Source organism: Diceros bicornis, chromosome 27 (assembly GCF_020826845.1).
Source record: "Diceros bicornis minor isolate mBicDic1 chromosome 27, mDicBic1.mat.cur, whole genome shotgun sequence".
Lineage (NCBI taxonomy): Eukaryota > Metazoa > Chordata > Mammalia > Perissodactyla > Rhinocerotidae > Diceros > Diceros bicornis.
The window spans coordinates 38,366,114-38,383,941 of record NC_080766.1 but is presented as its reverse complement, the minus strand read 5'-3'; the positions used below and the strand labels follow the sequence as shown (position 1 = coordinate 38,383,941).

General features: G+C 41.0%; 1 protein-coding gene across 4 annotated transcripts in view; it reads right to left on the bottom strand.

The window, feature by feature from the left end:
• KCNJ15 (potassium inwardly rectifying channel subfamily J member 15) overlaps positions 1-17,828 on the bottom strand; it is a 43,188-nt gene that overhangs the window by 8,991 nt on the left and 16,369 nt on the right. Inside the window, exon 1 of one of the 4 annotated variants that reach the window (XM_058523106.1) lies at positions 13,580-13,946. The exons of 2 other annotated variants lie outside the window; for them this stretch is intronic. The gene's annotated coding sequence lies outside the window, so the exon portion shown is untranslated. Of the gene's footprint in view, positions 1-13,579; positions 13,947-17,828 lie in introns of those variants that run through there. One more of the 4 variants, XM_058523102.1, reaches the window with a different exon arrangement.

The window sequence follows — 17,828 nt, the reverse complement described above, 5'->3', positions numbered from 1 at the left end:
TGCTGGGCACATCTATAGAGAATCCTTCCCTGGGGTTGTCCCTGTGTGGGAGTATGCTTTCACCTTTTGGGTCACCATTTTTGGGCACGTGACTTGCTGTGGCCACTGGATCGTGAGCTGCAGTGACTCATGCCACACCTGAACAGAGGCGTGAGACTCGTGGCATGGTCTTGAGTAAGTCTCAGATTGGGCTGTTCCTTCTTCTGGGGATGGAAAGGGAGACACAGTTGGAGCTGAGCTACAGCTGAACCAAAGCTGACTTGTAACATGGCCCAAAACCACTGAATTCTTGAAATTGTTTGTTACTGAGGCAAAACCTAGTGAAAAGCCTGATCACAGAGACACCCTTACTACATGCTTTTGTATTTTAGGATTACATACCTGACCTAAAAGGTACTCTGAATGTTAGTCTATGACTACATACTGGATAGAAAAAGGAATCCAAATCTAACACGATTCCAGTAGGAAGAAAGATTTTCCTGACCTGTAAAGACAACATAGAAAAGGTGAATAATTCTTCTCATTAAATTAATTCTAAATCAATGTTTAAATTTATCATGACAAGACAACTTTTCAGGGAAAGATATAAGGGCCTCAGATACTATCACTCTAATCTTCTGTGGAGCGAGAAGCCCTTGTTAAGGATCTGGTGGCCACACAATGTGTGATGACAGACATACTGAGCAGTCCTGGGCACCATTATCATTATATCATGGATGGCTTCATTTGGAAAGGGGGGACTTAAAAGGGACATTTCACTTCAAATTCAAAGCAATTACAGACAGTATTTTATTTAGTCTTTCTCTTTACCTTGTGAAGAAAGTATTTTCTCAATTTTCTAAATGAAGAAACCAAGCTAAGAGCGATTAGGTAATTCACACATGTTCATAAAGTTCATGCACGGAGGACGTCATTGGCAAATCAGATCTGTCTCCTATCTAACCACTGTGCACCTCTGTCATCAAAACTCACAAAGACATCTCTTCTCATGATGCAGTGCTATGCAGCATAAAATAAGTTCCTGCTCGTTACACGTTAGTGTCCATTATAGAATAGTTATAATTTATTTATTGTTTATCCTGTTCCAGACCTTATATCAGGTGCCATATACTAATTTAATTCTCACATAGATTTTGTAAAAGGTACTACTATTATTCCTGGATTCCAGGTAAGGAAACCGTGATACAGCGGGTCTGTTGGAATCCATGGTCCATGCTTCTCATCTCTATAACACTAGTTCTCGAACTTCAGTGAGAATCAGAATCATCTGGAGGTCTTGAAACTCACATGGCTGGGCCTCACCTCAGAGTTTCTGATTCAGTAGGTCTAGAGCAGAGCCCAAGAATCTGCATTTCTAATAAGTTCCCAGGGGATGCTAATGCTGCTAGTCTTGAGACCACACTTTGAGAATATTATCTACACTATTCACCACTTAATGAGTTACATAGAATACCTGGGAAATTCACAAGCACATAAATCGAGTAGTCTAAAAGTTCAGTCTCATTAATTTCAAACAAAGGAATGGGCCTTTTGGTGTGAGAAGGAAGAGACAGTCAGTGGGGTTAAATATACAAATATGGCAGCTGTCCATAGAGTTTTCAGTTAGATAGGAAGAGTATCCTAAAGGATAGAAGTTCAGGTGTATTGTCTTGGGGGGAAAAATGAGAATTTCTGGGAAAAGGAAAGCAATCAGTTGAAAATTGCTCTGAGGTTTCTTCCTTGGATGGTGGGTATCATCTTAAAGTAACTTTCAGGGTTTGCTGGCTAAGAACACCAGATGCCCGAGAAGAGATCCTGGATTCTGGGCTGAGAGAGCTAAAGTTGGAGGGTCTTAGAGGTCCCCTCGCTCAGCCTTCCCCCGAGTGTGTGGTAGAGGCATTCCACAGATAAAGGGATTTGTGGTCAGATAATTTTGGGATGCTTTGCCTACTGATCCTCCAAACACTTCACTGCCTGTACCCATTGGAGATTCACACTGCACAGTTGTATATTACAGAGTCTGAGAAGTCCTATGGCAAAGAAACTTGCTTAACTCTATATACCTGGTGTTTATCTGACATTTGGGAACACTTTGAGGAGTGCCAATCTGGTCTAAACTCTGCACTTTATATCTGGGGAAAAAGAGGATCAAAAAGGTTGAGTGATTTGTTCAAGGTCACTGAGCCAGTGGCAAAGTTAGGGCTGGAAGCAAGGCTTTGTGATTCTTAGTCCGTTTGATGGGCAGGTATCTCTCTGCTGTCATGAAGTATCTTGAGATGAGCTATCCATCTCACTGGATACTGAAGACTGGGTAGCATAGAAGAGGAAGACCCCCCACTCTCACCAACTGCAGCATCAATATCACTTGGGAGTCCATTAGAAATGCCAGTTCTCTGGTCCCACACCTGAGCTACTGAATCAGAATCTCTGGGGATGCTGCCCAATAACCTGTATCTTACAGAGAACCCAACTTCCCAAAGGACTATGTGTCTAGAATTTGTCAGTGATGGTTGGAGAGCTGGCAAGATCATTCTTTTGTCCCATTACACATTGGAAAAGCAACAAGTTCTCCTTTAAAGACAAATCCCACATTTTGCATTGCATGTGAGCGTCTAATGATCCAATTTGCCTCTGTGGTCAAATATTTAGCCTTTCTCCTATGTTTCCATTCCATTATTATTGTTTCGAATTCCACAAGTACTAAAAAATCCTTTTCCATCTCTAAGTGCGGTTTGCATAGTTATATTCTTCACTCTTCAATGCGGATTTTTTTCATCCTGTAGAACATCAACCTTTCTCTACTCAGCAAAGACAAGTTCAAACAGATACTGGGTTCAACACGATCCTTGTTTTCCATTTTCCATGGCAAAGAATCTGAGCACTGGAATAAGTCAGAGGTATCATTTGCTGAATATTTTTGTAAAGACAGTTTAATTTCAGGCCCTTTATTTGCAAGAGAGCTGGCTAACCCAAATAAAACATTATACATCTGTCTGTTGTTACGGGTGACCAACTTCAGCGGAACATTATTACTTAATAACAGCTAACTTTCCTATAGACTAAGAATGTGCAGCAGCTAAGGAGCGAATGGAAATTTCCTTCGGTTTACCACCTGTGGTTTCTTCGTGCTCCAACATGTGAAGAACGTGGGTAATAAGCATATTCTCCCCTCTAATCACAGCATGACTTGGACATGCATTGTTCTGAGATGACTGGTAAAACAGGAAAATTTATGTCTGAGGGGAGAAAAAACCAAGGCAAACTGTCTTGCTTTAGTCTCCCTAACGCACTGCCCCCAATTTTCTCTCCAGGGAAGAGATTTCTGTAACTAGCTCATGGAATCTCATTTACTCTTCTTGTCTGGATTAGTTCAAACGTAACCAGAGAAGATGGCTCAAAACAGTGCCATGTAGATAAGGAGAAGGAAGAGGAGAGCACTTGGGTTTGTCTGCCTGTCGCCTGGAATAAGTCGGAATGGAAGGCATCTGTTTTTGCAGACAGTACTTGTAGAGGAACAAATATATTTCTTTAGTGTATTCTATTTAACGAAACTTCAAACTGGGCATACTCAGAGCATGAAAAGAGGAAGAGAAAAATGGAAAGAAAGCAATGATGCTCATTTTCTCCAACCTCCTTCTCTGTCCTTCAAAGTTACTTGAGACCAGGTCGGTGCATTTTTGCAGTGCATCATTATACAGTTTGCAACATTTCAAATTGATTTTCCCCTAAATAAATCTCTCACTCACTAAGACATTGAATCTACCACCTTTAACCACTCATGTCTTTCTTTATAACATTGTTTGCTATGGTGACAACATAGAAATATAGAAAGAGTATCAAGTTATAAATAAACGTATCAATTTCAGGCTGGCTTTTTTTTCTAGCTTCAGGCTGAGGACTTTTTCTTCTCTTAAAATAAATTTGGAATTGTTGGTCTCTGTCAATGGATGATTAATGGACTTTGGTGTGATTCGCCTGGATTCGAGGGTAGAATTCTTCTCCTTGGTGATTTCTGTGCTCATTATTATCATGATTGGAATCTCATCCCAGACAGAGGAAATTATGACTTTTGCTTGATTTGGAACAAGTTATTTAACCAGGGATGAGTGTCAAAAGGTTTGAAATTCAGTTTCACTGTCAGTCTAACCTTTGACCACATTTCTCTGATATAGAAACCGGGTATCACAGGATGTCAGGGGAACAGAGTTGATATCAAAATTCTTGGATTGTGATCAATTTACTTAAGGACTGGTAATATTTCTGAATTGTCTGCTTGTCCCAAAGTCGAAAACATAGATGCTTGTGAATATTGAGTCATAATAAGAAAATTTCAATCTTCAGAATACTTTCAGATTCAATCCAAGTTTGAGACCTTTGGCAGTTAACTAATCTCCATCAGTAAACAGTGTAAGAAAACACATTCTAACCATCTGTAGCTGATTAGCTGGAGGACTCTTAGCCCAATTTTGGTGTTTTTAGGGTTTCCAAGTGAAATACAAGATGCTCAGTTAAAATTGAATTTCAGATGGACAACAAATAATTTTTTAGTGTAAGTATGTCTCATGCAATATTCGATATATATACTAAAAATTGTTTGTTATCTGAAACCCATATATTTGTACTTAATAGATAAAGTGCAAATGAGTTCTATATTTTTATTTCCTAAATCTAGCATCCCTAGGGAAGAGCAAATTTACACTCAAGAGTAGCTCAGACGGTCAAAAAACTTAAAGACAAAGTTTAATGTACACACAGCATTCTTAGAAGAAGAGCAACCCAGATTTTCCCATGACCAGGAACCCTGAAAACAAATGTAACCTTTGTGGGATGAGAGTACAGCCTTTTCGTGTTTGGCAAACCAGAGGTGTCAGAAAGTCTAGTAAGCTAGTATCATCTTTAATAGTTTAGCTTGAGGGTTCTTAACCATTTTTGTGTCATCATCTTTTTTGGCAGACTGGTAAGGCCTATGAAAGCCTTCCCAGAATGTGTTTAAATAGATTAAAATCAAATAAATATGATTACAAAAGACGCCAATAATATTAAAATTCACTCATTAAGATATTTTTAAAATACCAAAATTGTGCTTCCTTTTCAAGCATTAATTATTAAGATCTGGCCTTTTGAAGGTGTGGCGAGCAGAAATGCTCTTTCAAGATCTCTCAACAAATACAGTGGCAAGTTGAAATACTTGTGATTTCTACCATGACAAAGTCGCAGTTGCGGCTACTATGATTGTGCTGTGTTGCACAATCGTAGTAAAAAAAGTATAAATTTTAGTTAGAGGTGATTGAGAATAAACTGTTCCTATTTTTCCCCCATCCTAGGTCATGGATCCTCCTGAATTCTACCCATAATCTCTCTAGGCAATGGGTCCCTGGGTTTCAACACTGCTGTCAATCAGGCTTCCACATACAGTCATTCTGATCATGTCACAGAAATCGGGCTAACCTATTGAATCCTTCTGGATTGATTTCCCCATAGACACTCTCTTGACACTTTTAACAACTCCCTTTTAGGTACTGCTTCTTCTCGAAGAACAGCCGGTACACTTAATAATGAGAATCACAGTTAATTCCTCTGCCAATAGGACATTACCGCATGCACTAGTGTTCACAGGACCACTGCACTGGTGCTCACGTAATTGGAACAACACCAATGGGGAGACATTCCAATGCCCCCTGCTCTGGAAGTAATGGTACAGTTTCTCTTACATGGAAACAAAAGAGGAAATAGAGCTCAGATACATATGTAATTCTCCTTCTTCAGTGCCTCACATGTTGCATTTCTCAGAATTGTGAAGCTGGATTTTTACAGTTAATCTACTATCCAGTCACAAGCAACTGTATATTACCATGGTTTCATCATAGCCCTGCCCAGGAAAAAAGAACGCTTAGTCATCTACAGGGTAGTAATTCAGACAATACTCCTCTTCATAAATCCTTCAGCAGCCTCCACTGCTGACAGGCTAAATCCTGAACACCTTTACAAAGCAAAAGACTCATTTAAGCCCTGAATCTCACTCCCTCAGCTTTGTTCCCTTCAACATACAGCCTGGGTGTGTACTTGCCTTTTTCTGAACTGCTCAATGCCCTCATGGCTCCATGCCTAGGAGCATGCAATTCCTTCCAAAAGTTTGTCTTTTCTCTCCCCTTCTAGGTTAACTCCCACCTGTCCTTAAAATGCCAGGTTGAATATTACCTCATCTGGATTTTTAAAAAATTAAACATTTCTTTGGAGGCATTGTAGCGCAAAGGTTAAAAGTACAGAGTCCTTATTCTGTTAATAGGAACTATGTGACTTTGGACAACTTACTTAACCCATCTGAGACTCATTTTCCTCAGTGGCAGACAAGCAATAATCATAATTCCTATGCCTGATAGGGTTGTGTGAGGTTAAAATATATAACACCATCAAACTCTACCTGTTCATGCTAATTATTAAACATGAACTAGCTATTATCGTTATATGTTAAATACAGAAAACACTCAAAATATGACTGACGGAAGGGAAATCACATTTACCACAGATGACAGCAGAGGGTTAATAATCTGATTATAGAATGTTCTTATAAAACAGTAAGAACCCTTGTCCTCTAAATGGGCAGCAATTCAATAAAATTAAAAAGATGGAAAAATCTTGAAGACATTTCATCAACATTTATTCATTCATTTCTACACCAAGAGCTTATCACCCACCCTCCAGGTGGTAAGCACGGTGCAGGGTGCTGGAGATCCAGCAGCGAATAAAACTGTTAGTGCTTGCTCTCATGTAGTTTCTAGTAGAGCAGGGAAGGCAGGTATTCAGTAAATCATTAGACGAGTTACGTAAAGACATTTGTGGGAGAACTAGGGAAAAAGGATAGATGAGAGAATAGAACGTGGGGTGCATGTCCTAGTCTGGGGTTCCAGGAAGGCTTCCCTGGGATTCCATTAATGTGGAGACGTGAAGAAAGAGGAGCACTGGCAGGTAGGGAAGCTGGCAGGGAGAGACATGAGTGTTCTGGGCAGAGAGACATGGCATTTGCAAAGGCCGGAGGTGATGCAGAGCTTGTACCTTCCAGTAAGTGGGGAAGAGTGTCTCAGGGTTTCAATCAAGGAAGAGATAGGATCAGACTTGCTTTCTAAGTTAGTCATCATTTTTGACAGAACGTGGAGAATGGATTGGAAAGAGGCAAGCATCGATGCTGAAAGTCTGGTTAATTGATGCTTTCAGTAATCCAAACTAAAACCATTGATGCATGAACAAAGACAGTGCCAGTGGATTGAGAGAAGCGAGGGGCTCTGAGTTACATGTCCAGTTGGAGTCAACAGGCATCTCTAATAGGCGGATGGTGGGACGAGGATGGAGAGGCAGATGAGGTCCCCAAGATGACTCCTGACCTCCTGGCATGAAAATGAGGTGTATGGGATGGGGTATATTTTACTGACTCGGAGGACACTGGATCTTCCTCTGTGATTTAAAAATCATTCATATGTTATTGGATACCCGCGTCGTTCAAATGTTTTGATGTTATATCAGTGGGCAGCTCCCTCTGGGACATAATCTCAATATAGAAGGAGGATCCAGTGCTGGGGGTTGGGAGCTTGGTACAGGTTTGAGGGAGTGCACTGGGGCTGCATGGGACATATCTAAGCAGAGACAAGAACTGGGGTCTGTGTTGATGGGCTCGACGTCAAAAGAGTGGGCTGGGCAGGAGGGATGCCTTTGATGTTTGAGTCTACAGATGGAATTTGAAACATGTAAGTGGATGAGATTCTCCCAGACACAGAGTGTTGGAGAAGCAGTCCCAGACTGAGACTTGGGCAGGCAGAGGAGGAGATGCTGGCAAATGAGACCAAGAAGGAGCCACAGGTCCAAGAAACACAGCTTTTTGCTGATCAAATCACCAAAGATTTTAAAGGACACGTCAGCATTCCCTATGGACAAGCACGCAGAGATGAATGGTTTCGTACGTGGCTTCTGATGGAGTAATTTGGCATAGCTTTTTTTGGCGGCAATTTGACAATGTATAGCCAAAGTTTAAAACTATTTATTTACATTCTTTGACCCAGTAAATTTACATCTAAGAATTAATAAGAAGTATGCATCCGGATTCTGTACAAGAGTGTTCTCTACCTTCGTTATAATATTAAAAAATTCAAAACAGCCTGGATCACCAATAATACAGAAATAACTTTAAATTCATAAAATATTTATAAGCTGAAATGTTACATAGTCTTTAAAAATCATGGCAAAATGCTAAACCTGTTAAATTAAAAAAGGGCATTTGATAAAGCTGAAATACAGTGTAATCGCTCTGTTTTTCTCTCTCTAGGTAAGATTAAAATGAAATGCCTCTAAAATGTTAACAGCAGTTATTTCTTCAAAGGAAAATGAAATTAAGAAGGTTTTTGAACCAGACTTTCCATTTTTATGCAGTTAACCTGAAAATTCAATTTCTCTAGCACAGACCATTCCCAAACATTCCAGATTTTACTGTAAATGAGATGTACTTACTGTGCTCTACTGAGAAACTTTCCACATACTGCCGTGGCCAAACCTTATGAAATAATCTACTCTCAGAGCGTTTCGAGTGTACGAATCCAAGAACCTAGTGTTCAGTAAGCGTTCTGGGTTATTGTTTCGTGTCAACTTCAGGCTGCATTTAATTGACTGAGTTAAAAATGTTTGCACTTCACCCAAGAGGAATGCTGATCTAGCAGGTTTCCTGCCCAATGCCTTTGCTCAGGCAGGTCCCTTTATCCCAAATTCCTTTTCTGCCCTGTGTTTGGCAAACTCCTACTCATCCTCAAGGACCAGCTCAAATGTCACCTCCTCCAGCTTCGAGGGACAGTTCTTCTTGCTCCTTTCTTCTGCCTTTTGCAAGTTGTCCACACCTCACGGTAACACTTATGTGCTGCCGTCATGATGTTTCAAAGCTTGGCTTTCTTCTTAAACCAGGCTCTGTGCGGTGGGTGTTCAATTCGTCTTTTAACACTAATGCCAACACAAGGCCTGTCACATGACAGGGACTTAATGTTTGAGGGAGGAACAGAGTGGGCAGAGATGCCACTCAAATGAACTGAGAGCCATCCAGACTTAGTAGTTCATTTAAAGATATGGGATATGATATGGGATAGGTCAAAGAGCATACCCATCCAAAGCTAGGCACGTTGGGGGAAAGTGGGGGCCAAAAACATCACTGACTTGAATGATTGAACTAGAAATAAAGGTCTAGACTTCCTATTTTGATTCATAGCACCAGGAATATCCTACCTTGAGGAGAAAATGAATCTTAACATTTCTCAAGCTGATGAAATTGATAAGCACTACAGCATACATATATTCAATTTAGCCCAAGGAATTACTTTCTAAGTGTGTTTTGTGTTCCATGAGGCCTTCAACACACTGACCATCATACATAAAGGGTTCTGGGATTCTTTTAAGCAATCTATTTGCTCCCTTAGAACAGAAGTCTTCAATGTGTTGTAATCCAGTAATCCAAGAGAGGACAACAAGAAAATAATAGAATTGTTCAAATTTATCTTCTACTGCAACTTCTCAAATGTTTATATTTTGTGCATATTTTTAAATACACATAAGATCATAGTACAGGACAAAAAAGTTATATATCATGCATATATGTGCCAAAGTGTTCATGTGTGTAGAGGGGGATTGTCAATTTTTGAATCCCTTGCTTTAGACCAATGTTTATTAAGCTTTCATGTGCAGACGGATTCTGTGGCAATCATGTTAAAATGCAGATTTCTGACTCAGAAGGTCCGGGCTGAAGTCTGAGAATTTGCATTTCTAACAAGCTCCAAGGTGATGTGATGCTGAGGCTGGAGGCGGCTACACTTGGAGTTTCAACTAACCTTTTGCAGCCATGGTTCCTCATCTGACTACACAGCACAGAACACAGAAGATGGTTTCAGTGACTATTTTCTCATATCTCCCACAGATGACTGTGACTGTCTCTAGAGCACAGGAGAGAAGGTAACTCATTTCAAGAAAAGGAAGCTATGAGGGCCGTGAAGGCTGATTTCTCTCACAGAACTCTGTTGAGAAAGGGGTCTCTGAGGAACTTGCTGGGCATATGGCTTTACCTACAGGAGAAAGTTCAAGGTCACTAGCTGACTTCAATTGAAAAAGAAAAAAAACCACTGTTTATAAATCGCCGTAAAGTATTACAAAACAGTCCTGTAGTCAGCAATTCTTTTCCAGTGTTTGGCTTATATCTGGAAACTTCCTTTACAGGAAGCACAGCTGGAAACCAAGGTCTTGACCACTTCTGATCATCAAAGTTCCTGTGATGATAACGTCAAGTAGAAGAGCGCTAAGTCATTGGTCTCTTCCTTTCTGACTCATAACAGCTACCTCCATATACCCTCCCCCTCACGGGACCCTGGTGTTGGAAGTCAGTGGGTTATCAATGCTCTTTATCCAAAGAGGAGGAAAATAACACATACACACACATAGTCCCCCATGAATATTTGTGAGTTAACACAGACACACACACACATTATTGATAAATAAAATGATTCTCTTAATTCACAAGATCTATCCAGCAATTCATGTTTGTGTGTCCTAGTACAATTTTCAAAAGATCACTTTGATCTAATCGGAACTATATGCCTAAGCTTAATTTCAGAGCCAATTTGCGCTATGTAACAGTGGTTGCAAATAAGTTTTCAAGTATCTACATCTTCTATACTGTGTAACTCTTGTCAAAGAAAAGTGATGTAAGATTGAATTAGAAAGATGTTTCCTCTGAAACTAGGTCCACAGTCCACACAAAGCCAACAATGCAGCCCAACAGGACTCAATCTCTAACCACCTCAACACCTAAGAGCACATGTTCGAGATTAATAAAGACAATGGAGAGGACAGAAGAGGAAATTCCAAGGGGCCGCTACATTGGCCACTTGAAATGAGTTGGCCCCTGAATTAAACCTAGTTGGCCAATTCTTAATGTTCTATCTTCGGCCCTATTTTCAGCCAAGAGGTCCAATTTTCAGTGGGTGAAATTGGGAATGGGAGCCTGGTTGAAAGACCTGGGCAATGCCCTCCTGTTCGTTCTGTCTGCCTTCTCCTGTTTCCTCTAAATCATTGGTAATAAAACTCATGAAATGAGAAAGGCCAAAAATACCTATCTTTGGGTTGTGGAGAGAGACAAGGAGTTTGGCTGAGGAGAATGTTTTGCATCACAAAGCCAAGTTTTGGGGAACAGAATCGAAGGGTGTGGAGAAGAGCTTTAAGGAGGAAAGAAATGACACTTTGCCTCCATTTTCTCGGTGGTTGAGTGATGACTCTTAAAACCCCCGGGAACAAGTCTGCCCACCACTCCGCTCCATCAGCATCACTAAAAGGCAGTGGGCACATTTCATTCCTCATCTTACCTGACAGTTCCATAGCATTTCAGACTGTTGTTACAGTCTTCTCTCAATTTCTCCCTATTGTTCCAGCTCCTTCTCAGTTCCATTTTAGGCTCCTCCTCTTCTGCCAGTCCTTTAAGTGATACTTTTCCCAAAGCACCATACTCCAAACTATTTTCTTCTCATTAAACACACACTGCTGCCTCCACTCCCACAGCTTGAGGTGCCACCTTCATCAGTCAGGAAGCCCAGACCTTGCATCTCCATCTCAAGTCTCTCTCATTACTGCCAGGCCAACAGTCAATGAATGGCTTATGGTCTCTCATTTGATTGTCCACATCCCAGCTTCATTATCCACTGCCCAGCTTTGCTCCCCTCCTCTTGCAGACCCTCAGGCACTGAAAGATACTGAAAACCCCTAGTTTACCTCAATATCCCTTGCAACCCCCTCTCCCTTCCCCCTACCACTGTCTTCATTTAGATGCACATACTTTCTTTGGTGAGTGCAGCAGGATCATAATTAGCTCCCTGTCTCAAGTCATCCTCCCTGTAAGGCAATCCCCATAGTGCAGCCTCAGTGATCTCCCTAAACCCACTTCCCAGCTGACCAGCTCAGTGGCCCCCATTTTCTACAAAACAAAGCCTCAGCTCCTGACTTAATGAACACGGCATGTGAGACCCTCCAGGAGCTGGTCCCACCTACCCTTCAGCCTTGGCTCCAGCCACTCTGCAGCCTGCTACCTGCTGAATGACTCGCAGTGGTACAAATGTGTTGGTCCTCTATTGATTGACTCAATGCCTTTAAACATACCAGGCCATCTGATGGAAAGCCCTCTCTCTTTCTTCACCTGCTTTCTCATGTCTATCTTTTGAGACATTGCCCATTCTAGATACGTGCTTTCCCTACCTGTTCTCATAGGTTAAGTGCTTTCCCCATATACTCGCCTGTGCTCTGTCTCCCTGAATATTGATCTCAGTGTAGTGGAGTTGTTTGTTTACTTGTGTATATCTAATTACAATAATACTTATCAAACTAACAACTACCATTAGTTGAGAATGTACATGTGACTGTGTTGGCAGTTCATTATTTTAACTCCAAACTTCAGAGTAACTGGTAAAAATAAGTAAATGGAGGCTCAGACAAGTTAGTTTCCCTAAGGTCACACAACTAGTCAGTAGTGGTGACAATATTTATATTTTGGTCTGTTTGGCTAAAAGCCAGTTCTTTCCATCACAAGCCATCGCCCGTCATTGGAATGTGAGCTACCATATCTTATCTTGTATATGCCAATATTTAGGTTCTAGCAGGGGCTTACTGTTTCTGAATAAATGAATAAATGAACGACTGCATGGAATCAAAGGGAGTTTGGAATCTTCCAGTTTTGGAAAAGCAGGCTTTGGTTTCAAAAAGAATGTTCCTACATATTGGTTGTATTGATGACCTAAGTAGGGGGAAAGTCACTTTGCCTCAGTCCCCTATAACACACAACTGTTACTGATGGAAAACATGGGTTGTATCTTGCCTACAAAGTCAGTTCCCTGGAAGTTCATTGTGTCACACTGCCTGCAACCCTCACCCTGAACCTGATCCTAGCCCTGTATTATTTATTTCTACCAGTGGCTCCATGATCACCCAAGCCAGATGCTACAGTCAGCCTCCCTTTCCCCCTTTCTTTATGACCACAGCCACAGGGTCTTCAGTTTTATCTCTTTAATAATTCTTGTTTCCATCCCCTGCCCCTCTACCCTTTCATGGCTTCACCCTGCTCACTGCGTCTGTTGCCTCCTCTTGAGCCCTCTCCACTCTGACTCCCTTTTAGAGCCGATCTCTCTAAATGCAAATATAACCTTTCAAAAATGAGAACTTGTCCATGTCAGTTCCCTGTGTCAGCCCTCAAATTGTTCTTCATTTCTTACATGATAAAGTCTAAACTATTTCTCCAATGTCCAAGTCGTCTAAGGGATACCCTTGGCTACCATTTTGGTGGCATCTCTGGATGCTCCCCTCTCCATCGTCCACACGTCAACAATGATGAGCTGCTTTCACTTCTTCACACACTGCACGCTGCCTCACATCTTCCTACCCACCTTTGCTCCCATGTCTCCCCTGCCTGGAAAGCCCATCCTAGTACCAGATCCCTCAATTGTCCCCATGGCTCTTCCCATGGCTCACTCCTCCCACTGCAGGTTCATTTAAGACCTCGTCTCTCCTTTACCACTATAAAGTGTAATATCACCACACTCACCATGGTATCATGATTTTCTCTTAATGTATCTCTCTCCTCTTCTAGACGGCGAGCTCTTCGATGACAGGAATTAGGCCATATAACACAGTCCCTGGCATATAGTAGGTGCTCAAAAAAAAAGTTTTAACGACTCATACTTGTAGCTCTATAAATAAATCAATGAATGAATCAATAAATGGATTAATAATCCATCTATAAATTAAAGAATGAATGAATGTCAAAGATATGGCCCAAAACATATGAGCGGTTTCAAGGCAATTGTCATTACATGTGAAGTTTTCTAAATGGCTTCTTCGAAGTGATTTATATTTACATATTGTTCTACCTCTGTGGGAAATGAGTTTCCATAGTGTTGAAATCCTCTGGGTTAAGTAACACTTCCTTTTATCTGTCCTGACTCAGACGTTCCCGGAAGCTGGACTAACCCTTTCAGCTCAGTCTGTTGATGACTCATGCCGTGGTTCGTTGGTGTCCTCAAAGAGTACATGGACATTCAGATACGGCTTTTCTCCCAGAGAATGGTTTAATTCTTAGGGTATGATTAATCACACCTGTAGTTGCTTGAAGGCTTAAAGGTTTCCACTGGAGATGCAATTACTTTCACATGTGCATTGGTTCATCACTTGTTTAATTCCCCCGACACACACACACACAAAATTAGCGTGGAAATTATTGCAGGGTCCTATTTGTCTTCATTCATTCGGTGGCCATTTAGTAGCTTTCACAACATCTTTTCGAGGCCCAAGAACTTAACTTGAAGGTCACGATAAGATCAAGAGGGAAGGAGGGAAGGCCCATGGATCTGTAGGGTGGGCGAATGTTTCTTCTAATCTCCCCCAGTTCTTCCTATCAGCTTTCAAGACATCACATTTGATCTCTAGGATTGGATTCTTAAAATCAAAGGGTCTAAGTATTATTTCGGACAGACCTTTACCACTTTCTCAGTCATGAGAAATGGGATCTAGTTTCTAATATGCTATTCCTATTACCATTTTAAATAAACTATGGCATGAATGGTTGAGGGAAATTGTAAAACTCACACATAGCTTAGGACTGAAAATGATGACATGGGTCTTTGAACCTCAGTGGGACAGCCCTCTGCCCAGCCAGGTACTGAATATGGCACTATTTCCTTGAATATGCCACTATTCCCCAACGGCTCTTAATCACCAATAGATCATTCATTCACTCATTCACTCACTCATTTATTCAGCAAACATTTAACACTATTATAAGAAAAATGTGGTCTTTGAAATACATAAAGGTGAATGATGCGTGATCCTGGCCCTCAAAAGTATACCATCTAATAGAGGAGATGACATACATAAATTGTTCTTACACCAGGCAGAATAGAATCCTTTATGCCTAAACACTATCTCACGGATGCTTCTATGTTTCTGTCGTAAAACTTATGATATTCATTGGTTCACATGTTTCTCTCATGCCACAAGACTGTAAGCTGTGTAAAGACATGGATCTCATTTTATTCTAGCACTTACATTGTCCTTAAATAATACAGAGTCTTCCTGGTTGACATGAATGAATGTAATATATAGGAACATACGAAGGATTTCCAGGCAAAGAGTTGATTCTTTCCAACTGGAAGAATCACAGAAGTCTTCCTGCATTTTCTGTAGGAAAAGGAAACAAGGGAAAGAGAATTGGCTGCAAGGGGAACTGCCCAGGCAAAAGTTTGGGCAGTGATAAAGTCCTTTCCTGAGTATGCTCATCTGATAGGATCGTAGGGTGTATCAGATTCTCAACCATGCTTGCATATAAGAAACACCTGGGGAAGTTTTTAAATTTCACATTTTTAAACTCAGGTTCCCTACAGGTCAATTGAATCAGAATCTCTTGTTAGGGGGAGGGGAGGAAGGGACATATGAGTAAGAGCCTGAGTTTTGGTACTCTTTCAAAGCTCTCCATTTGCTTCTAATGTGTATCCATGGAGAATCACTGTGGCACCTGAGGAAAGTTAGTATGAGGCCGTATTGCAAGATATACTGGCAGTAGATTTCAAAAGGCCATGGAGATTAAACTGCAAAGTTTGATCTTTCAACAGGCAAAAAGAATCCAGCCTCATCTAGCAAGATGGTAACTGTAGAAAGATTATTTAGGAGGCTGTTGAATTCATCTAAGCAATACATGAACTTGGGGGCATCACCACCTTGGTTTACCAACAGGTAAAACTCACACATTTATTAGATGTGAAGTGGGGAATGGGAGAACAGGAGATGAAAGGACTCTGGGGTTTGGTGCTTGGATGAGGAGGAAAAGTAGAGGTTGAAGTCAACGTGTTGAGGTTGGCTCTGAGCATGTTTGCTTCAAGGTGTCTGTCTCCAGGAAACAAATTTGGAGCTGGAGATGGAGATTTGGGAATCACTGCACAAGAAGTAGAAGTTGACTACATAAGAGTCAATGAGATCTGAAAAAAAGAAAATGCCAAGAGAAGATGGTGCTGAGGGCAGAATCTTGGAGCCTGCCTGTACTGAAGGGAAGGAGAGAGAACTTTCCAACAAAGCAGCTGGAGGAAGAACAGCCAGATGGTTGGACAGAGTGGACAACTAGGGAGGCAAGATTTCAAGAAAGAGTACATGACCCAGAGGTCAAAGATTTGAGGGTGGACAAGGAGACACCGATGCTCCTGGGAGGAGTAAGTCTTAGAAAGGAGGGGGACACCTGTTTCCCTAAGACAGGAGGGAAAGAGGAAAGGTTACTTTCATTGCACATGTATTTACTGAGCACCTACTATTTTTCAGACTATTGTAGGCACTGGGGATACGTCAGTACAGACAAGATGCTTGTTCTCATGAAGCTTATGTACCAGTTGTGGGGAAGGGGAAGAAAGACAAGAAAAGTTATAGAAAAATTTTGAGTTATAGAGGAGGAAAATGCTCTTAGTCCCAGGAATGATGGCATGGTCTTTTGTTGGAAGAGCAAGAGGGCTGAAGGATATGGAACAAACCTGGGCTAGCTCCTGAGAAGTATATAGGAGAGGCAATAAGAGATGAAGAAAGGAGTCCAACCATCTGCAAGTGCCCTGTGGTTTCCCAAGCATGAACTGGTACCTTCAGTTACACCTATGGTGACTTTGTCAATACTGAGAAGCCTGGGAGCACTGACTGAGTATGGAAGAGGTGGGCTTCCCAGAGTTGAGGATTGGCAAGGCCTCGGTGGTAAACGTTTACAGGAACTCAGCATTACAAATACCATATTAGAAACATAAACGTTTGAAAACCCCAGAATGTGAAATCTCAAGGTCACAGCACCCTCATCTACTCATGGAATCTATATCGTAATTGAGCACATTAAGAAGCCTACTAACTCTGCTCTTTAGCATTAGAAGAGCTATAATTTAGTATCACTAGCTATCAATTAGTCCTGTTTTCCTCATCTGTAAAATGAGAGGGTCCGGTGAAATGACCTCAAAGTTCTCTTCGGGCACAGTCAACGGTGAATGTTAGCGCACACGTGAAATTCTGAAAGTTAATTTGCTTCTTCAGCGTTCACATCTCATGCTTAACTATAGTGTTCAAAAATGCAGCTGCAGAGCAAATGCAACTCTGTTAGGTCTGTACCTGCAAAGCCCTGAGTTTTATGGACCATCCTGGTTTTGAAATAAATTGCCCCGTGAAAATACATGACCTAAATTCTGGTGGGAGGAATCTCAAGTGTCCTGGGGAAATGGAAAGGGTAATTGGTAGGTCATTCATAGGATCAACTAGAAAATTATTAGAAATGAATGGGTACTGATATTTGCAAGCTGGGGAAATTGCTTTGTGAATATTGGGAGAAAAGAGAGAGAGATTGGTTAAAGGATACCCCTCCCAAAAAAGAATAAAAAGAAAGAAAGAAAAGGAGCTTTCAAATATTAGGATGATAGTAGCTAGGGATATTAAATAAAGTTATGCAAATATGACTCATCTCCCAGAGCTAAGATTAATTTAAAGCAATACATGTAGAATCTCTTTTATCCCTCTTTAATATGTGAACAAGAGCTACCCAGGCCTTGGTTAGATCTTGAAAACCTAAGCTAAATGCAACGAAGTGGACAATCAGTAAAGATAAATAGGTTACCAGCTAGCTACTATCACCTAATATTTTAAAAACCTTATCTCTTTGCACACACAATGTGGCTTGTAAATAATACTATACTTAATCTTAAAAGAAATAAACCTAAGTATCTGCTTTTTCAAACAGGTTGAATTGAAATCAAGGTCTGTAAGGGTCAAAACTCAGCACTAACTCT